The 22,599-nt window shown below is 41.8% G+C and overlaps 1 protein-coding gene and 1 pseudogene across 2 annotated transcripts in view; one reads left to right on the forward strand and one right to left on the reverse strand.

The window, feature by feature from the left end:
• KCNAB1 (potassium voltage-gated channel subfamily A regulatory beta subunit 1) overlaps positions 1-22,599 on the forward strand; it is a 416,871-nt gene that overhangs the window by 43,197 nt on the left and 351,075 nt on the right. The window lies entirely within an intron of this gene.
• Positions 11,272-12,743, reverse strand: LOC107970820 (U5 small nuclear ribonucleoprotein 40 kDa protein-like; annotated as a pseudogene).

Below are 22,599 nucleotides of genomic sequence, written 5' to 3' on the forward strand. Positions count from 1 at the left end.
CAAATGTTGCACAGATGCCATGGCATGAAGATTCATTTAGTGTGGATACAACCTTGATGATCTACAAGGTGATTCATTGCTTTTTATCCTGTCTTCCAACTGAGGAGTTGGATGCTGGTGCATACTAATGTGCAAGAGTTAATGCTAGGCATCAAGACTGCAAAGTTTTGCATACTATCCTTCTCAGTTCTAACTGTTTCTTAACCCACTGGCGACAGGGAGTGGTGCCTTTCAGAATCAATTACATAAATACAGTGAATTAATCTGGGTAATATGAGGAATGACTTGGCCTCCCTCCTCCCCTCTGCCTGTTGATGGTTTGCCTAACTTTATGGTTTAGATGTGACTAAATAAGAGAGGCAGAAAATGTAAGGTGAATGCTTGAGAGAATAAGAGAGCGTTATACCTTTCAAAGTGCTTTTGCAATATATTATACCCCATTTGATCCTCACATCATTCTGTATACAAGCAGAGAAGGTTTAGATGTTACCAATGAGGCCGCTCTCTTGAGAAGAATTGATCATTTTTCCATCAGTGTCCCATTGGCTTCATTCCTCCCTACATGCCCATGTTTTTAATTATTTGTGTACATGACCATCTCTTTCACTAGACTTGAAGCTGCCTGCAGGGAGAGACCATGTTCTTACTCATTTTGTTTTCCTGGCAAATAGTGTGATGCCTGGTGCATCAGCTATTTATTTGCCCAGAAGAAAGGCAAATGTAACACAAAAGATCCGTGAAGGAATTATGATGTTTGTTCAGGGAGAAAAACATGCTGGATTTTGTCAGTTTGGGTGTTTTCCCTGTCCAAATTGAAAAAGATGTTGTTTAGCCTGGTCCAGGCCTCAGTACCAGTGATGGAGATCTAGGGCTCAGGACTCTTTTTACAATATGTTTCTCATTAAAACTTTCTCTTCTTTTTATACCACTGTGCTTTATTTTAAGACACTCCATCTCTTTTGTAGTTAGCCCAGCAAAAGGGAAAATAAATTTTACTTGCATTCAGAATAGAAATGGATTGCAAGTGCTTAAATAGGAAGAATTGAAAAGCTGTACTGCTGTTTACATTTTTGTTACTGGGGATGATGTCTAAAATGCTTTTGATGTTGAAAGAAGATCCTAATGAAAGCAAATAAGTGAGTAGAGCATTGTACTGTAAACTGGACTATAAACAGAAACGGAGTGGTGAGTTTGCTGCTAACTGACGGACCCAGGCCTGTGATATTGTGTGTGGTCACTGGACGTGCAGTTTGCAGACCTGCACCAAAGGTCTTGCTCTGTGCTCAGTCTGGCAGTTTGAGAGAAGAGGGAGGCAGAGCTTAGATGAACAAAGCAGAGGAGACTGAAGAAGGGAGCAGTCTCCACAATCAGCATTACTGTGTTTCATGTATTGAGTCAATACCCCTAACTAATAAAAGATAGCATGAAGTTTTACTCCATTGATCAACACCTTAATTTGCTTACAGATCTTTTATATTACATTTGCCTTTCTCTTCTAAGCAAATGATGTTTTGTTATAGTTAGTGTTTTTATATGTATTTATCTTTAACGTTATATCTGTATTGCGGCTTTATTCCCTTTTGTTCTTCTGAGCTCTCCTGGTTTTTCTTTTCAATGTAAATAATTAGTTCTCACTTTTTCAAATGTAAATGATTAATTCTCACCATTTTGAATCTCCTTGAACTGGGGACTTGTTTACTGTGTTCTCACAAGGGCATCTCTGCCTTCTTGTTGGATCACAGAGTAGTTCCTGGAAGGTGTGTAAGGGATTCTAAGGCTGTGCTCATGTGCAAAAGAAAGCCTTTTGCGATGTTGGGAACTGGGGAGTGTGAATCACCTGATTTCTGGCTGGAGCTTGGGCCCCTCATTTTTTCTATATTCAGATGTTCAGCGAACATTTGTATATTACAGGAGAAAGAGAGAAATGGCCTTACTTAAGGGAAAGTAATATGCCACGATACACAGCAGAAGTAAGGAGAAAGACTAATGTCTCAGATGATATGCTGTGCTTTACTGTTAAGTGTAGTGTTGAAAACAATTCTCAGCATCATGCCATGGGCATGAGGCAGAGATGAGGCAGCACATCTCTCTTTTCTGAAAGTTCCAAGGTCTGTGGAGGCACACACTCAGTTTTTAATACATAAAAAGGCTCTAGAAATCTTATCTTTGAAAAGGAACAGGGGAGCAGAGGATGCATTTGAAAACAAACAGTAATATAAGGAGCTATAAAGAAACTGTGTAGTAGCACTAGAGAGATACTAACAAATTAAGAATGAAAGCACAATCCCAAAACAAATGTAAACATGTTATTTTTTTCATTGTGCTAGACAAATTAAAAAAAATACATATATACACACACACACACACACACACACAGGTAGGCAATATATGGTGTACTTTAAAACAGTCCTTATTCATGAAAATCAGCAAGATCCCAGTGCTTCTTATATGGGTTTACATCTTTTAAAGCATTTCCAGATTTCATTTGCTAGCTGTTTGCAAACATTCTCTTTGCTTTTGTGGTAATTGCACTATTGTACAGACTGTTTCAGCTAAATGTCTAATGGAATTGGTAGAATGTATGGAGTGAATAAATTGGTCAACAATTTTATGATAAGGGATTGTATTCCATTTAAGCATCTCCCCTTCTAATAAAATTCTCCTAGATGATTGATCTTTTCATGTAACGTTTTGCGAAGGCTTTTTAGGATTTGTAGGAACCGGTTGATGTTTATAGCGGTTTAGTGTGGCAGGACATTTGAAGTCATCCTGGACATGGGCACCTCTTGGTTGTGCTAGACTGTCCCTGAAGGGCAACAGGTCTCCATCCCTGACCAGTGCTGCTCTAGAAGTCCAGCACCCTACTCTGGCTCCAACAAGACAGAGTCCATGGGACCCCAGGGATGTGCCCAGCTATCTGCATCCCCTTTCTGCCCCACCATGTCCACATACCCAGAATCCTGGTGTTCCCTCACTGAATGACTTACACAGCCTCTTTAGATCTCTTCCTCTAAGAGTGGACAATGCCCCAGACCACAGGTGGCCAAGCTTGAGGGTGTGGATGTGTGGGCTGGCATGTCTATCAGACGGTGGCGTGTGAGACTTTTTGCAAGGGCTGAAGGAGTAGGGAATGGAAAAGGAGGAGATTCCATCTACAATTATGAGGCATGAGCTGGTCCCCAAGCCACACCCACTACATGACAGTGGCAATACAGTTATTGTTATGATCAAATCACTTCTGGAAATTTCTGAAATAACCTCTGGGAAGCAACAGTGCTACTGTTTTAAGCAAGAACATTGGGTTTCTTTTTTAACCAATAAGCTTTCTCTGAAGATGACCTAAAACAAACCCCAAGGGTGTTTTGTGCTATGACAACATCAATAGAATAAAAATATCATTTTTAAAGGTGCTTACTTTGAAGAAAAACTCATTGACATGTATAAAATATGATGTTTATTGAAAACGAAACAGCCAGTTTCAACAAACTTTTTAACAACAACAACAACAACAACAAAAATAAGTGGAGATTGAGATTGAATTATAAGATTTTTGTAGTATAAGGTGATATGGTGTGGGATATTCAGCCAAGAGTCAGAAAAACTGTGCTTTAGTTCTAGCATTTCCATGGAGCAGCTGAGTTATTTGGGGCACAGCCTCTTAGGATCTCATTTTTGATATTTATTAAATGAGAGGGGTTGGACAGAATGCTCTCTATACTTTCTTATATGTTTGAAAGTCCTGGCTGGGCATGGTGGCTCATGCCTATAATCCTAGCACCTTGGGAGGCTGAGGTGGATGGATTGCTTAAGCTCAGGAGTTAGAGACCAGCCCGGGCAACATGGTGGAACTCTGTCTCTTCAAAAAATACCAAAATTAGCCATCTACGGTGGTGCACACCTGTAGTCCCAGCTACTTAGGAGACTGAGGTGGGGGGATACCATGGACCCGGGTTACAGAGGTTACAGTGAGCTGAGATCGTGCCACTGCACTCCAGCCTGGGTAAGAGAGTGAGATTCTGTCCCACTCCCAACCGTCCCCCAAAAAAGTAAGTCCTGAATGTGTAAAAACCATGTTCTCTATTAGCTATACAGCATATAAAGTATCTATCAAACCGAAGATACTATCAATTGTACGGTACACCAGTAATTTGTGTACTGTTAAGAAAGAAACACACTGCCTATTATCATTTAAAGAGACAACAATAAGAATACAGTTTTAAAATTTAAAAAATTTAAAAGGCTGTAAGAAGCATTCCAGTTTAGAAATGTGAAAATATAAAAAATATATCTTAGAGTCTCTAATACATGGTGATTATTATTTTATTCATCTAAATTTTTTCACAGAGTCTTGCACAGTACTTACCATATCTATTAAAAATCCGTGTATTCATTCAACAAGTGAATATAAATTTGATGCCTATTATATGTTAAGCAATACAACATGGATACATCAAAATGTACTGAATAATGGAATTTTTGAAGTATATTTGCTTTTTGTAACATCAACGTGCACATGAAGCTAGTGATGCTGTTGAGAAATCAGCTCAAGAAAACAGCGAGATGTTTTCTTTTTAGGACAGCAGAATTACCAAAAACTTGATCTCTAATGTAGACATTTGCTCCAAAGAAATTTGTACTGAAAAATGGAAGGCAGATAAACAAAAGTTCTCAGATCAGTTTCTTTGTCATCCAGGGACTTCTGTTACTTCTTTCACATTTCTGTAAAAATCTTGTTGAAGGAATCACTTCTTGCCTCCGTGACTCTGATGAAGATGTTCTTTCAGCTGTAATTTCTTTTCCAGTAGAAATCAGGTGAGGGATGATTTTCTATGAACACTTTGATGCTATATCATATGAAATACTTTTATATGATTTATTATTGTAATTTACTGTTAAATTGATTTTTTTACACTTAAGAAATCTTCATGTTATCCACTTGTATCTAATAGTGTCCTAAGACATAAATAAGTTCCCAAAAGCAACATTTTTAAAGGAATATTTCCCTGATAAGCTCTCCCTCACAGTCAGAATCTTGAGTGCAACAAATGACAAATAAAGCTCATTTAGTCTCAATATCTTTATCTACGGGGGTTATTATGCTGAAGACCTTAGGAAAATAGCAAAATAATGAGTTGAAATGCTTGAGCTCAATCTATATAATGGAAACCATATGCAATGTTATGCGGTGATTTTAAGCCTAATTATATTCAACAGTGATGTTTGGACCCTCCTCAGGAAGGAACTGGCAAGAAATTTAGTCAGGAATGACTGAGAGAACAGTTTTTGTTCTTGTTCTCTTTGGATTTCCCTTCTTGAGCCGTTCTTGGCTTATGGGCTCTCTGGGTATTTCTATTTGGTCTTTAACATGGTTTAGCTCTTTGTCCCCACCCATATCTCATGTGGAATTTTAGTCCCCACATGTTGAAGGTGGAGCGTGATGGGAGGTGATTGGATCATGGGAGTGGTTTCTAATGGTCAGCACCGTCCCTCTAGTGCTGTCTCGTGATAGAGTTCTCATGGGATCGGACGGTTTGAAAGTATGTGGTGCTTCCCCCGCTTGCTCTCTTTCTCTCCTGCTCTGCCATGATAAGATGTGCTTGCTTTCCCTTCGCCTTCGGCCATGATTGTAGGTTTCATGCAGCCTCCCCAGCCATGCAGAACTGTGAGTCAATTAAACCTCATTTTTTAATAAATTACCCAGTTTCAGGTAGTTCTTCATAGCAGTGTGAAAATGGACTAATACAGTCTTCTTTCAGTTTCTGTTCAAAGTTCATTTTCAGTACAGTGCCCTGATCAATCATATTCCCAAAGAGGCCCTTTTTCCCTCTACTGCCCAAGGCTACTCATCTTGAGACTGGCTTTTCTCTGGGCTCAGAAGGCTTCCCAGCTTCCTGTTTCTCTTGGGGCCAAGCACATTGTGTTTTCTGACCAGCTGAATCTCTTCTCCAAATTGGGATGAAGAGAGGAATTAGGATCAATTGAACAATTTGTTCCTATGGGGTCTGCGGGGCCAATCGTCATGGGTTTCCCTTCCTAAGGAATCGTTTTTTTTTTTTTTTCCTAAGTGCAACATTTCCCTGAAAATGTGGCTTTACCTATTCTTATGGTTTTATGAAGTCATAGAGAAAGCCCCAACTGCAGTTATTGGCATTCCGGCTACTACTGTGGTTGATACCTACAATTACTATTGCAAAGTATGCTTGTCCAAGAATACTTAGAACTACATCCAATACAGCTTGGAGGTACAGGTCATTACTTGCAAATTGCCAAGTCCTGTTTAAGCCACAAAATGAAGTGTCATCCTGGCCGTGCTCCAGAAAGGGCAAATATGGGTTTTGGTATGATAGATACTACCCATCAATCAGCTATTTGTTGTTTGGAAATTGCTGGTGACAATTGTATCCAAACTTTGCCACCTGTTTTGCAGTGCATTGTTCAGCCTGGTTCTACCATTCCCTACAATTCATGGGTTACATATAATAATATTCAGCCTCTCCTTGGTTTCCAACATGCTCCAGTTAGCCATAATGCTCCCAACTTCTGTCTCATGTCATTACTTGGCATGCACACCCCAAACATTGAGTCCTATTGGAACAAATGTAAAGCAAAGGGCAAGACCACAAGAGGAGTTTTTCATGATATGTTGGACTCATATTTGGCCAAATTTATGTGGTGTGATTGATTTGGAAATGTTTTCAATTCCCTTTTGCTGCACATAGCAGAACAATTTCCTGTTAACTAATATGATGTTTTGACTCTTGGTTTTAGTATGTTTTGGTATAAATATCCAAAGACAAATTTTTCAGTTGAATACATCTGAGAAACAAATTGTTCAATTGACCCAGGAATTATATACACTGCTTTTTGGCAGTGAGTGGGCTTTTACCCAATTATGTATGTCTACCTTTGTGTGAGCTACACAAGGATGAGAATTTATAGTTGATTAAATATGTTGCCTAAGACCATTTCTGTCAACTCTGAGCACCGGCTCATAGTTAGAAACTTCACACACACACACACACACACACACACACACACACACACTGAAATCAGTTCCCATTTATATCATTTTAACCTGTGTCACCCCTTGCAGGAACATCCATTGTAAGAGTAAGAATAGTCTATATTGGTTTCTCTCTTCTATAAATGTCATTGAATAATTGCTTTCCTGAAGAATCCTAATCCATATGACTACATTTTAAACACAAATTTCTCCCCAGTGGTCCTTTGGCAATGGAGAAATTAGCATGAAATATAAAGCAGAGTGCTTGAAAGAATTTCCTTGAGGGAAATTGGGATAGCAGGAGGGAAAGAGATTTATACTTTTCATTTAGTGGCAATATGTACTTTATCCAATTTTATATCATTAGGACCATTAAAGGGCAGGAATGTGAAATATGTCTTCTCTGAAGACAGTTCTTCATATTTGTATGACATTTTCTGCTTTAAGAAGCCAATTGCAAGAAAGAGTCCAATGCGAATGTACTGAGCTGTTCAAAGTGTTTATTTCGAGGGCTCTTCATTTCCCCTACGCCCTCCAGAGAGTTAAAACACTACATGGCCTCTAATCTCTAAGTACATAACCAACTGTCTTTCTCTGGACAGTCAGTTTCTGAAAATTTCTTTTGAAATCAGTGACAAAAATGCCTAGGCTATTGGTGGATTCCATTTTGTAAGCTTATTTTTACAAATCACAGACTTCTCTAGTATCTTTGTAATTATTCAATCTGACCAAGTGATTTCTGGGATTAAAATATATTTGAGGCTGTGTATATCAGCCAAGGGTGTTCTTTAATGAGAAATCTTATCACACACACCTTCTAAATGCATTTCAACTGCACACAGGACTGGGTTTTATATTTCTTGACATTATACCAAGAAAAATCTCTAGGAACAAGGTGAGCATTTGATGCCCAGTGGATTCACACATAAACTTGTCAATTTTCTTCGTATCTGTATTCATCAGAAGCTGTTATTAAACCACATACTATGAGCAAACACACTCTAAGTCCCTCTGGTGGGGGATGTGTGACAGACAGAGGGACAGCAGAGTTTCATAACAGAATTTTGAAGCCTTGCCCTTCTGCATAATTCAAATGGCATTTTTTTTTTTTTTTTTTTTTGGAGACAGAGTCTTGCTTTGTTGCCCAGCCTGGAATGCCATGGTGCAATCTGAGCTCACTGCAACCTCTGCCTCCCAGGCTCAAGCAATTCTCGTGCCTCAGCCTCCTGAGTAGCGGGGACTACAGGCACTCGCCACCACACCCAGCTAATTTTTGTACTTTTTTTGGAGACAGGGTTTCGCCATGTTGGCCAGGCTGGTCTCAAACTCCTGACCTCAAGCAATCCACCCTCCTCGGCCTTCCAAAATGCTGGTATTACAGGCGCGAGCCACCACATCCGGCTATCAAACAGCATTTTAAAAAAGGGAATGAGGATGGTGACATGATTTGTTACTTATTCCCAGGTCAGTGGTTAGTGGCAAGTGGCCACTGAGAGTAGATAGGGGCCTTTCTAGGTAATTGGAGGTAGTCAGCATGAAGTCTTAGAGTAGACAAGACAAGGGGATAAAACCGTAGGCCAAAGGACTGAGATAGGTCCTGGAAAGTCCCAGGGAAATATTGCAGGCAGAGAATACTCTCTGAGCTGGGTTTTGCTAGCCATGGAGAGAGCCCAGGGCATCTAATGCCTTTTAAGCTAGAGCAGTTCCAATCTACCCATGTGGCCCCACACAACTTTGCTAACACCTCTGGATGTAAAGGTCCTTCTGTCATCAGGCAGTTTCTTTCAGAAGCCAGTGTGGGTATTGTATTCACTTGTGGACCTTACACATTTTGCTTCTAGGGAAAGACATGTAAGGCTCATTGAAAGCATCTGGCAAGTGTTTAGAAAAGGCTTCTCCTCTGGAGAGAAAGAAAAGCCTGGAAGAAGATCTGAATGTTGGATGCCTCAAGTCACTGCTGTCAACAGGCAGTGTTGCCGTCTAAGAGGGGAAGGGACCCTGGTCACAAGGCCCTGACACAAAATTGGGTAGAAATTGATTCAGCACTTTTCTTCTTAAGAAGCTCAGCCCTGATTTCACTCTCAGGGCAACAGAACCATTATCAAGATGGCCAGTGAGTTAACCAGGGTGTTTCCGAGATGAGGGAGTGAGGGTGTAATAAGACAATGGGAAGAAGAGGGTCTAAAAAATACACAAAAAATCAATGTCTGTAAGTGAAACTCTTCCTAGTTTTAACTAATTAGTTATAAATGTTAAACACACTGGAAATGGGTTATGAATCTTCCAGGTAATAAGAGCAATTACCGTCCAGTGGTCAGTAGGAAAGAAAATAGCATAGTTCATCTGGGTTTTACTTCCAGGTCTATCCAACTGTCAGTGGGAGTCTCAGTCAAGCCCCTTAACCTCTCTAGGGACCTCAGTTTCCCCATCTTTAAATGACAGCATTAATTCTCAGTTCTTATCCAGTATTATTAACACTCTATGTAACAAAAAAAAATGCAACAAATTGTATGCGATGGTTAATTTTATATGTCAACTTGACAGGGCCACAGGGTGCCCAGATGTTTGTTTCAATGTTATTTCTGGGTGTGTCTGTAAGGGTGTTTCCAATGAGATCAGCATTTGTACCAGAGGACTGTGTGAAGCAGATTGCCCTTCCTGATGTGAGTGGCCATCATCCAATCAGTGGAGGACCTGAATAGAAGAAAAGATGGAGGAAGGCAGAATTCACTCTCTTTGCCCAATTGATTGAGCTGGGACGTTGGCCTTCTGCCCTCAGACAGTGACATATAACATTGGCTCTCCTAGTCCTCAGGCCTTCAGACTCGTACTGGAACAACACCACCAACTTTCCTGGGTCTCCAGCTTGCAGACTACCGATTATGGGACTTTTAAGCCTCTATAATCATATGAACAAATTCCTTGTAATGATCTCTTTATGTTTACCTCCTGTTAGTTCTGGTTCTCTAGAGAACTCTAATACATTATACATTTGGGGACAAAGATATTGCTCAAGGCTAGCCTTCTTATCTCCAATTTTACTCAAAATAATTTTAGGAATTAAACACTTGGTATTTTCTCTCTTTGTTCCCTTCAAGCAATAATTAATTTTTAGTGGTTTGTTCTTGGCTAGGAATTAGAAACATTATGTAGCTGACAGAGGGCTACATGCAGAGCTTATAAGGAGGAGCTGCTTTCTGCAGCCAGTTTCTTGATGAGAATTCAGCAGGAGGAGCTCTTTAGCTGTGTGAACATCCATCAGAAGGGTAGGTAGTTAGCAGGATCTACAGTATTCAGCAAAATAAAATTCTCCCAGCAGAGAATGCCATGCTTCTTTACTCTTTAAGGAATGGGTGAGCCCTTCCCTGACACCCTGACTGTTCCAGCCTATAGTCAAAGTATCAATGGGAAATCAGGGACCCACATACCTACCAAGTCCTTTTTTAGGTCTTTTCTTTGAAGCTGGTTAGCTACCCCATACATCAGTGTGCCTGAGGTCGAGAAGAGCTGGAGGGGCTGATATTTAGCCAATGTGGTCACTTCCACTGACCCTCTTGTTCTCATAGCAGCTCAACCTCCCATCAGGAGGCATGGAGCCACCAATGCAGGGGTCTAAAAAGGCATCAGGAAGACTGGGCTTGGGCTGCCAATGAGGGGGGGCATCTGTCAGTGAGCTTTCACTTTTAGAAGATATGGCAGCTTCTAGCTAACTTTACCAGATGCTAGTTGTTGAACTATTCCTCAAGTCTACAAGTGGAATTATTCAGGGAAACGTGGTGTTTCTCTGGCTGCCACAATATTTATTTATTTACCTACTCAACTATTTGGTGGAGAACGTCACAGGGCTTAGAGTGGTCTCAGCCAAATTGTCAGCTCATGAGGCTTCTGATCTGTTGCAGTGAGTTTGGATTTTTACCCCTCAGGACTGTCATCAACAGAAAACAGAGGTGCTTTGGGTTTGTTTGCTTTTTATTTTTTAAGGCTTTTAATACAAATGTTTTTAATACAAAATCACTTAGAGAAATACAGAAAGAAAATATCATACAAGCCAGTTACTAAATAAAAAAAAATCCCAACCAGCAAATTTGTCACATTGGGCAGGCATTAGAAAACAGGAAAAAAGAAAAAGAAAAAATAAAATACAATGTCCCTGAAGGCCAGGCATGGTGGCTCATGCCTGTAATCCCAGCACTTTGGGAGGCCAAGGCGGGTGGATCACAAGGTCAGGAGATCGAGACCATCCTGGCTAACACAGTGAAACCCTGTCTCTACTGAAAATACAAAAAATTAGCCGGGCATGGTGGCAGGTGCCTGTAGTCCCAGCTACTCAGGAGGCTGAGGCAGGAGAATGGCGTGAACCTGGGAGGCGGAGCTTGCAGTGAGCAGAGATGCGCCACTGCACTCCAGCCTGGGTGACAGAGCGTGACTCCGTCTCAAAAAACAAAACAAAACAAAACAGTTCCTGAAATCAGGCAGGTGGATTTTAGAGGCCACAGGGAGCTTGCCTTAGTCATCCTGGTGAAATGGGATAGCAGTGGCTTTTGGAATATGGCCACCACCTCCTCTGTTTCTTGCCAGTAATGGTCATCTGAAGGAAGGGTGCTAGCCTGGGCAATAAATATTTGACGTCACTTATGCAGTCTGAGGTCTCAAAGACAAGTAGCCTTGGAGTCTTCCATTCCATATCCCAATAGTCTCTTGTCACTCGATGCTGAGATAATGAAGGGCTAGTCAGGGTGGAAAGCAACTTCATTGATGGAGCCAGCATGGCCGAGCAGCTCATACAGTATTCTCCTGCTTGTGGTATCCCACACATACACAAACCTGTCGGCTGTGCCAGGTGCTATTTTGCTTCCATCAGGTGACCAAGAACATCTTAGAAGGTTCTTTTCAAAGTTGTGCACATTTCCTTGAACTATCTTTACACACCTCTCTTTGGGGGCAAATGGCCAGACATCCCCGACACGAACTGTATTGTCCATTGCATTGGACAAGAGATAAGAGCCTTCAGAACTTAAGCTCAGGCCAGTCACTGAATCTGCATGGCCTGTCATGGTGTAGGTTAGTTTGTTCTGGCACAGGTCCCAGACCTTGATATCATTGTCTATTCCACCAGAAATAATCTGATCACTTGTGTCATTGAAGGTCACAGCTAACACCTGGTACATGTTCTGAAATGTTTAGATGGCTGCTTTCTTCCAGAGTCCCAAAGCTTAACTGTGCCATCGTCACTGCTAGTGCAAACAAGCTGGCTAGATAACAGGAATTCACAAAGGAAGTATGTCCCTTTAGCCTTTTAACCCTCTTGCCTGTTTCACTATCCCACACAGCCACAGTTTTATCTGTGGATGCTGGGAAGAGCATACTGCCATCTGTGTTGTAATGCAGTTCCATCACTGCTCCACTGTGTTCCTTCAGTATGGCAGAGTTATCACAGTCACCATAGACATTCCACAACAATGTCAGTCGGTCAAATCCTGCAGATGCTAAGGTGGATCCGTTGGGGGTGGAACTTGCAGCAGTATACTTCCCCTTCATGTCCAGAGAGCAGCATGATTGGGGCTTGAAGGGAGGAACACCTCGGAGGTCCTGCTTGCAGCAAAGCTCCTGGCGTCGCCCGCTGCTGCCTGGCTCCAGGGCCCGATCCCGCCACTCCCAACAGCAACTCATGCCGCTGCCGCTTGACTGGGACCAGCGGTAACTCTGGGCCCGTACGCTTCTGCTGTTCTATCATGGCGGCAACCGGATGGTGCTTTGGGTTTTTGAGGCCCACCTGCCTCCATTTTTGTGCCACTTCCTCCGTGGAGCTCTCCCATCCCTCAGTGCATAGGATCCCTGTAGTGCCTCTGTCCCTTCCCCATCCTTCAAATCTGCTTGCAGCTACTCCACAGCTTTTTGAAGGCAATATGATGATGTCAACTTTATTGTATGTGACAATGACTTCTGTTGTTTCTCCAGGGACATCTGCATTTGAATAGTACGAAATCCGTTAACTCACAAAGCAATTTCAGGCAAAAGTTTGGGAGGAAACTGGCGAGTTCTTATAGAGTGGGGCTCATACCACATCTCCCCAATCACGTTATGTGGGGTTCTAACCCTCAGTCACACATGGCCAATCCTGCTCACTATACCCAGATACTTCTTATAATTGCCTGGGAAATAACTAATGCAAATTTGAATTTATGGTATTTTTATTTCTTTATTTCTTTATTTATTTGAGACGGAGTCTCTCTCTGTCGCCCAGGCTGGAGTGCAGCGGCGCAATCTCAGCTCACAGCAAGCTCTGCCTTCCAGGTTCACACCATTCTCCTGCCTCATACTCCGGAGTAGCTGGGACTACAAGCGCCCACCACCCCGCCTGGCTAATTTTTTTGTATTTTTAGTAGAGACGGGGTTTCACCGTGTTAGCCAGGATGGTCTCGATCTCCTGACCTCGTGATCCGCCCGCCTTGGCCTCCCAAAGTGCTGGGATTACATGCGTGAGCCACTGCGCCCGGCCGTTTTTAATTTTTTTGGGAATTTGTCAAAAGCCATGGATCCTCATCTCATTTAAATGTACACAGGCATGCATATCTTTTTTTGCGACGGAGTCTCGCCGTGTCGCCCAGGCTGGAGTGCAATGGCATGATCTTGGCTCACTGCCACCTCCGCCTGCCGGGTTCAAACGATTCTCCTTCAGCCTCCCGAGTAGCTGGGATTATAGGCGCCCGCCACCATGCCCAGCTAATTTTTGTATTTTTAGTAGAAACGGGTTTTCACCATGTTGGTCAGGGTGGTCTCAAACTCCTGACTTCGTGATCCACCCGCCTTGGCCTCCCAAAGCGCTGGGATTACAGGTGTGAGCCACCGCACCCCGCCCATATCCAAATTTTACATACAAATTTAGGAAGGGTCACCAGACTTCCTAGAGCTCATCTTGGGATCCCAGGGTATTTGAAGTAAGGAGACCTGGATTCGAGTTTCCACTGTGATTTTAGGCAAGCTTTCCGTGTTCCTGTGAACCTGCTTTCTTGCCTGTAAAAGGAAAACCATAGACTCTATCAGTGGGTTTCAACTAGATATAAAACTTTAGGAGTATATTGACCCTCACAGTCATTTAGAAACTGGGGTTGAGAACTATGAGGCAAGGAGACCTCTACGATGACCTCTGGCTCCAGCATTCTTTGATTCTGAGGTTTTACTCCAGAAATCTCCACAAAGTTGAGAAGACACTCCTACCCCTAGTGGGGAAAAGAGAAGATGTAGCACGACAGAGATGCCCAGAAGCCTGACTTCACTTTTCTTTCCACTCTGCTCCATTGTTTCATGGAAGAAAATTGAAGAAAGGGAGCAGAGCCCTTCTAGAGTTAATTCTCTTTGCATTAAGAGTCCATTGGATTGGGGAAGGATTTATCTAATCAACCTTGAAAGGATAGATAATCTAATTTATCTTTATTTTTTGAGAACCTACTTGGCATATGGTAGGTACAGAATGAATGTGTTTTTTTACTTAATAAAATTGTTTCTCAAGATTTATTATTTTTTAACTAAGTGATTGTAATGAGCATCTGCTTCTCCACTCCAGTGATTCTTTGAGAATCACCAATATAATATTATATAAGGTTTATTTTTCCTGAAGTCATTGAAATAGATATGAATTTATTGATGAATTGAAATTCAAGGAATATTTACTAAGCTTTTATTATGTGCTTGACACAGTTGAATTTTCAAAATAGTAAAGACTTAAGAAAAGGGTTTATAGTTCCATGCTAATACTATATATAAATGTAAGTACTACTTCTGAAAAATATTATAGTCCATTTATACCTTTCCTTTCCATTCCATTCCACAAGGGGGGATATAAAATTTTATAAAATTAAAAACAATTTAAAAATATTCTTTATTATTCCCTGGTTTGGAACCGCCCCCCCACCCCCTCACCCCCTGCGTTCTTCCCCCGTGTTCTTCTGGCTAATTGCTCGTTATTTCACGTGGAAGGACCCAGCCACATATATGTGTTTTGAGGTGGGGAAGCAGCCCATTTTGGACTCCCTCAGAAGGCACCTGTCATGGAGCTGAACTAGCTTCACTAACAGCTTTATCTTCCTGTCTACCTTTGCATGAAATGACTCTGTAAAAGTTCTGGCTGCATGCAATGAGGTGTAACCGCAGGCACCAAAGGCAACAATAGAATGGACCGAAAGTGATGAGACTACATATTGCTCTGTCAATGCTGTTGCTCAAAACTATTTTCACTCAGGAAAAGATTGAATTGCTTCAAATACTGAACTTCTCCCTTAGAAAATGTACAATTGACTGAGTATAAGGAAAAAACCACTTTTCTTTCATGACCATAGTTATGTTTTTAACGTAAATCATCCTAGTGTAAGTAATAATATTAATAAATATGATTTATTGTATATTATCTATGTGGTGGGCTCTGTATTAGTCACTTTAATGCTGACATTGTATCGCTTAACATATATTGAACATTTACTGTTTCAGATACCCAAGTAATTCTCTCAGCAGGCTTATTAGCTTGGTACTATTATTGCCATCATCCTCCTTCTATAATTGAGGAAATGAAGGCTTAGAAGGATTAAATAAGTTGTCAGAGGTCACTCAGCCTATAAATGGTCGAAAGCTGGGATTCCAATCCAGCTTCTCTAATCTTATTTGTAATTCAATCCTCATGCCAATCCTATAAAGTAGTTATGTACATTTCCATTTTACAGATAAGGAAGCAGACTTGGAGAGGTGAAATAATCTGATAATGGTTACATAGGAAGTAAATGGTGGAGCCAAGCATGGAACCAGATTAGTCTGACTCATAAACCAATGTTTGTTTCATTGTGCCATACTGACTAGTTGTGGATTTAAAGCATGTTACCATGTAAAAAGGGAGTTACTTAGCTATTTAAACTTTTAAAAGACTAGACATTTATTTTGGTTTGCCTAACAACTTTCTTTTCTTGGATATTCAGTATCAGAGGAAAATGCCTGGTACCTGGAGAATACCAAAAACAAAAAAATTATGACATGTTTATTACTGCTTACAGTGATCCATTTTCTACTTTTTTTACAGTAATATTTAAGTGAATTATTCTCCAATAAATTTTTAAAATACAGTCCAATAACTGCTTTTTGAATACCTACCACATGCAAGGCTCTGAGTTAGGTGCAATGATGACGATAGAGATGAGTAAAACATCATCTGTCCTGAAGAACGAGGCGGGATTCATGCCTCACCCAGGAGAGTAGATAGGCAAATAAGCTAAGCAGAGTGTCATGCAGGTCTCAGGGAGGGAGAACAGAAATGTCACATGAAGAAGGTGGAAACAGAGATTGGCCTTGAAGATGGTACATTAGTTTGTTTGGGTTGCCACAGCAAAGTACCACAGACTAGGTGACTGAGGAACAGAAATTTATTTTCTCATAGCCCTGGACAGTGGAAGTCTGAGATCAAGGTATGGGCAGGGTAGGGTTCTCCTGAGGCCTCTCTCCTTGGCTTACAGAGAGCTGCCTTCTGGTTGTGTCCTCATATGGCCATCCTTTACTCTGTGTCTGTATTGTAATCTCCTCTTCTTCAAAGGACACCAGCTATCTTAGATTAGAGCACACCCTAATGATCTCATTTTAATTTAATTACCTCTTTAAAGGTCCTATTTCCAAATACAAGCACATTCTGACATACTGAGGATTAGGCCTTCAACATATGGGTTTTGAGAGGAACAAAATCCAGCCCATGACAGATGGGTAAACTATCAAGAGAGGGGAAGGGGAAGTCTAGCAGAGGAAACAACACGAGACAGAGGTTAGAAGGGAGCAGCGTGAAATGCATTTGGGGGAGAAATTAAGTAACCCAACATGATGGAAAAAATAATGGCATTTATGAGAGTCCCGAGTGCCAGGGTGAGGAGTTGGTGCTTACACTGGTGGGCACTGGAGTGATTTGAAATTCTCTAGCAGTGGAGTAATTTGATAAAGCTCTCCTTGGGGACTGTCAATCAAACAATGATGCGTTGGATTGGCTGGAAAGAATACAGAGAGAAGGTAAGGATGCCCTCTAGGAGGCTTATCTGGGAGTCCAGTCACGAGGAGATGAGGATGTGAATGAGCAGGCCAGTAATGGTGGTAGGTGCGTGAACACAGTGAATCAGAGGGACTCCATCTTTGAATGACTCCATGGAGGCTTACCTCAATGAACCTGGTGACTAGTTGGCTGTGTGTGGGGAGAAATGAAAGGAGGAGTTAAAAAAGGCTCTAAGGCTTGATGAGTCAGTGGATGGTTTCATCATTATCTGAAAGAGGAAAGGCCGTGAGGTGGGGTAGGGGGAGTAAAGACGTTGAACTCAATTTAGGACATGTCAAGCTTGATGTTCAATAGACAGGAATTTGAAAAGGTGGGTCTAGAATATGGGAGTGACATTGGAGTATATAAAAGATTATTAAGTTATATAAAAAGTTTTACCAGGAAAGAAACTGGAGAGTTATTCATGAAAATGTTAAACTAGTTGTATTTGGGAGGCAGACTGCAGTTTATTTGTATTCCTTCTTTTTACTTTTTAGTATTATTCAAAATGTTTATCATGAGCAACTTTAATAACTTTATAATTATATTAGTGTGAGGTATCCATGTTTCTTAAGTGCCTATATAAGATGGGTTTAAAATCCCCATTCCCTCACTCATCATAAGTCTAATACCTTTTGCAAGATATTTGAGAATTTAGGAGCCTCTCACCCAATTAGTTTGTGGATTGTCTAAAACTCACAGGCCCTGCTCCTATTTTGTATCTCATTTATGCAGATATTGAATCAGAATTTTGCTTATTTTATGAAGAAGAGATCATAAAAAGGCTCATGAAAATCCTTGGCTAATACTAGAATTTATTAAAATTCAGGAGAGATTGTGGGGCTTTACATGCATGTGTGCAAATAACCTAACATTGACCTAGGGACATCCTTCTTAAAGAGTCCCTCAGCCATTTCTACCAACTCAGCCTAAGTTTATGCCACTCATCTCTACTTTTCCTCAGGTGGACACTTCTCCTTCACCCTTATTTTCCAAATTCCTTCCATTTTCTTAAGCAAATCAATTTAGCCTTCTTTATATTCTACTCCTTCTTTCCAGGGTTGGTTTTTTTTTTTTCCCCCTGGGTCTTATCTTTTCTACCCAAATGTCCCAACAAGGTATCTTCCTAAAGTAAGACAATTTTTTTTTTTTTTTTTTTTTTTTTTGCGGAGTCTCACTCTGTTGCCTGGGGTTGGAGTGCACTGGTGCCATCTCGGCTCAAGGCAACCTCTGCCTCCCAGGTTCAAGTGATTGGCTTGCCTCAGCCTCCCGAGTAGCTGGGATTACAGGCGCCCGCCACTATGCCTAGCTAATATTTTGTATTTTTATTAGAGACCGGGTTTCACCATGTTGGCCAGGCTGGTCTTGAACTCCTGACCTCATGATTCGCCTGCCTCAGCCTCCCAAAGTGCTGGGATTACAGGAGAGAGCCACTGCGCCCAGCCGACAGTTTCATTCTTAGGAAGAATTTTAGTTCTAGCCTTTAATATATTTTTTACCATACAATAATTGATTTAAAGAGTACTTCAAAAATAACTAAATGTTGGACATCATGGAGAGAGATGAGACCATCTGGGAAGAGTATACAGAGTGGAAAGAAATGAGGCCTTGAGGAGCGCCCACGACAAGGGGTGGAGTTGGGGCATAGAGAACCCCGGGAGGGAGACAAGGAAACATGAGGTAGGAGGATCAGAAGGGTGCAGAGCCAAATTGAGGGAGGTGAGGGCTTTGAGAAGGGGTGGGAGATAAGTCTCAAGGAACAGGGTTCCGAAGAATAAAAATGGAAACAAAGTCATTGAGGCCATGGGATTCGGTACAGTGGTGCTATTAGGACCCAGACCCAGGATCCCTGTTGGGATTGTCACATTCACTGGAGGACTTGTGACTGCCTGAAAGAATGGGGACACTCCAGAAATCTTACACTAACTGTATAAAACCGGCAGTGCATGGTTTGTGTGCTGTTCAGAGAACCCCTGAACATTGAAGTTGACTTGGCTGAACGTGTGCTCAGCTGTCCCTAGCAGCTCACCTAGTAGCCAGCCTGGCTTTGTGCTCTGCTGTTTGCCCATAGCAGCCTCAGATGCCAGTTTCTCTCACTCATCTCTCCCCAGTTGCAGGGGTTTGTAGTACAGAACCTAGGTCCTTGACTCTGCAATTTCCTGACTCTGTGAACTCAGGCAATCACTGCATCTCCTGGACTCAGTTTCCTTATTTGTTAGTGGTAATGAGCATAATTATACATGCCATCTGGGCCTCCCAGGGTCATTATGAGAGTGACATGAGAAAAAGTATAAGTATAAATGCTCTGTAAGTGCTATTGACTCAGGCTGCATGGGCTTGGCCACCACTTACAGAATACGTGATCTTCAACAAGTTATTTAATTTTGGTGACCCTCAGTCCCCTTATTTGTAAAATGGGGATAATAATTATACCTACCTCCTAGGACTGTTGTGAGCTCTAAATAAGTTAGTATACATAATGACCATAGAGCAAATTGTGACGCTCAGTAAATTCTATACATGTGTTAGCTATTATTATACTATTACTATTATTGTACAAGTGGTGATGTATTTATCTATATACATACGATTTTTTTGTCCCCCATAGGATCCAAGACAGTCCAAAGCTTATACAATGCAGAGAGATGACTTAAATTAGAATTGGGTGAAAGATGGTTATTCCTTCTGTGTTCATGCTCCTGCCTCTATTCCGTAACCACCTTCCATTCTGTTTTCTGCCAGTTTGATTCTGCCCCTGCCAGGCCTGGCTTGGATCCTTTTGTAGCATCTCCAGGCTCCCTGTTGTACCAAAAAGAATCTTATATTCTGTCCAGCTCTGTTTTGGGCCAGAGTTTGATTAGTAAGGAAGTGGAGAGAGACAAATAGAGCTCTCAGGGCTGGGAGGCAGGCTGGGGAGAATCTCTTAAAGAAGGAGACCCTGCAAGGTGTTTGGAGGCTAAAAAGAAGTTGCCAGTGGAGACAGAGGAATGGAATATGCTGGCTAGACAGATAATTGATGGAAAGAGTGCCTGGAACAGCCAAAATGGCATGAGTTCAAGGACACAGGTATCTAAGAACAAAGTTGGCTGGATTTTAAAAACAGTCTTCATAAATCAAGTGAAACAAAGCTGTCTATCTTTACAACCTAGGACGATCAAAATATCTTTCAGGGTAACTCCTCTTTGCCTTCCTCCACCTGAAGGTAAGTAAGGTCAGTTCTAAGCAAAACTGGGAAGTCTGCCAAAGTGTATCCCCTCCTTCCCCATACCTGTTTCTCCTGTCTCTTGTCCCATACTGGTTGGGCCATTTTCCCTCCCATCCCTGGGCTCCTATGCTCCACAGGCTCATGTCTAACATGCCAGGCTCCAGATCCAGTCAATACTGATGGAGACCAACTAAGTGGCAGGAATTCTCATGCATATTATTTAACATTACAGTACCTCCATATCTCTGTTCTCATAGAGGAAACAAAAACTCGGAGAGGGTAGGTGTAAAGCTCAAGGCCACACAGAAAGAAAGTGGCGGGATAAAATTAAAACCCAGGATTCCTGAAGACTGGTCTAGAGGCCTTTCCACTATTCCCCACTAAGTCCCTACCTGTTGTCTTCAGTGACCTTCATTGACACTCCACCCACTTTAGCAAAGCTCTTCCCCAGCTCATGTGACCTTCAGTCTTCAGGGCTGAACATCTTCTATGGTTCCAGGCTCTGATATCCCTTCTTCCACTCACAGCCACCTTTTCTACTAGCAGGCCCAAGCCCATGTCCCTGTTACCTCCATAGCTACCTTCCCGCCTCACCATCTCCAAATTATCAACAATTTCCTGGGCTTCACTTTCTCCCCTAGCCAGCTGGGGAGGCACAACTTTACCTCTATTCTCTTAGAGTTTTTCTGATTAGCCTGAGAATTAAGTTGATGTCAGATAGGAGAAAAACATACAAATGTATTTAATGTCACTTTTATGTGGTATGGAAGATTCCATAAGGCAATGAAGGCCCAAAGACCCAGCCTGAGTTGAATGCTTATATAGTGAATTGGAGAAAGATTAGTAAATTGTGAAAATGTGACAAGGCTAAGGGGCTTGGGCTAGGGCAGTTAATTGGGTAGAGAAGTAACTAGGAAGATAAGGGTTAGTGTAACAAGGTTTGTACAGATTTCCCTCAGCCCCAACTTCCCATCCTCGAGGATAGGAGTATTTTTTTTTTTTTTTCTGGTATAGGGAGGACACCTTTCAGATGGGAATTTCATCTTCTATTTTTAAAAAGAGGAAGAGTGATCTTCTTGTACCTTCTGTTTTTCAAGTACCTCTAATTCAAGATTGTCAATATGCCAGTTGGTGCCTTTTGGGGGCAATGTGTTCTGAACTTCTCTATAACTAAACACATATAGGCCATCCCTGCAACTTCTGTACTGATATCTTCCCCACTTCCTTCCTTTCCTTCCTTTGGCCTTGCAAATCCCAAGTTTGGGAAATCTAAATATTCTCTTCTCTGCATCTACATAGGAGCAGCTACTGAGCATAGTGCAGAAAAATCTCACTTTGCCAATCAATTGGCCACAAGTCTCCAATGACCAGCCTTGCTGGGGGGCTCAATTCAAACGGATGGTCCTTTTCTTGAAGCCTTCAGTTCTGTTTTACTTGCTACTTTAGTGTTTCATCTCTCTTTTCAAGTTGCCTTCTTTTGCCCAACTCCATGACTCCAAACTGAAGAACCTGCCTATTTTTTTTCTGGGGAGAAATTAGAGCCCATCTTTAAAGGATTGCCTTTAAAATTTAGCTTTTTAATTCACAAAATTGTCCGTATTAGTTGTTTCTGTCCTATTCCTTTCCACCTCTGTAGCATCAGTGGTTCCCTTCCTGTTCAAAGCTGACATCTCCCTCCTAGGCTGTGCTGTGGACCACATCTCTCCAGACATGGCAGCCTCTGTTGTCTTCTTTATTCCTTGTTCCTGCCTTCTGTCACTGCCCTCTCAGAATACAAGCCTGTGCAAGTGTTTCCTTTTTACAGACAAAATGAAACTCCTTTCCTTTTGTACTCTCTCCCAGTAGCTGCTGCCTGTCTTTCCTTCCTAGACCTGTCCTACCTGCTTCTGCCTTCTCATTTCTGTTCAACCTCTTACCTCCTTGCACCCTAGCTTTCAGTCTCCATCCCTCTAGGAACACTGCCCTCTACAAGGTGATGTGTGCTTTTCCTAATAGCTAAGGGAGAGGTTTCAGGCCTGGCTCTCCTTGTTCTTTGAGCCCTCCCTCCCTTTTATTCTCCTCTCTTGACTTTTAGGGCATTGTTTTTCTGACCCTCCTTAGCATCTTTTTTTTTTTTTTCTTTCTGGAGATGGAGTCTCACTCTGTTGCCCAGGCTGGAGTGCAATGGTGTGATCAGAGCTCACTGTAGCCTCTACCTCCCGGGCTCAAGTGATCCTCCCACCTCAGCCTCCCAAGTAGCTGGGACCACAGGTGTGCACCACCACACCTGGCTAATTTCTTTTTATTTTTTGTAGAGACAGGTTCTCCCTATGTTGCCCAGGCTGGTCTAGAATTCCTGGG

The sequence above is a fragment of the Pan troglodytes genome, chromosome 2, assembly GCF_028858775.2.
Source record: "Pan troglodytes isolate AG18354 chromosome 2, NHGRI_mPanTro3-v2.0_pri, whole genome shotgun sequence".
NCBI classification, from domain to species: Eukaryota; Metazoa; Chordata; class Mammalia; order Primates; family Hominidae; genus Pan; species Pan troglodytes.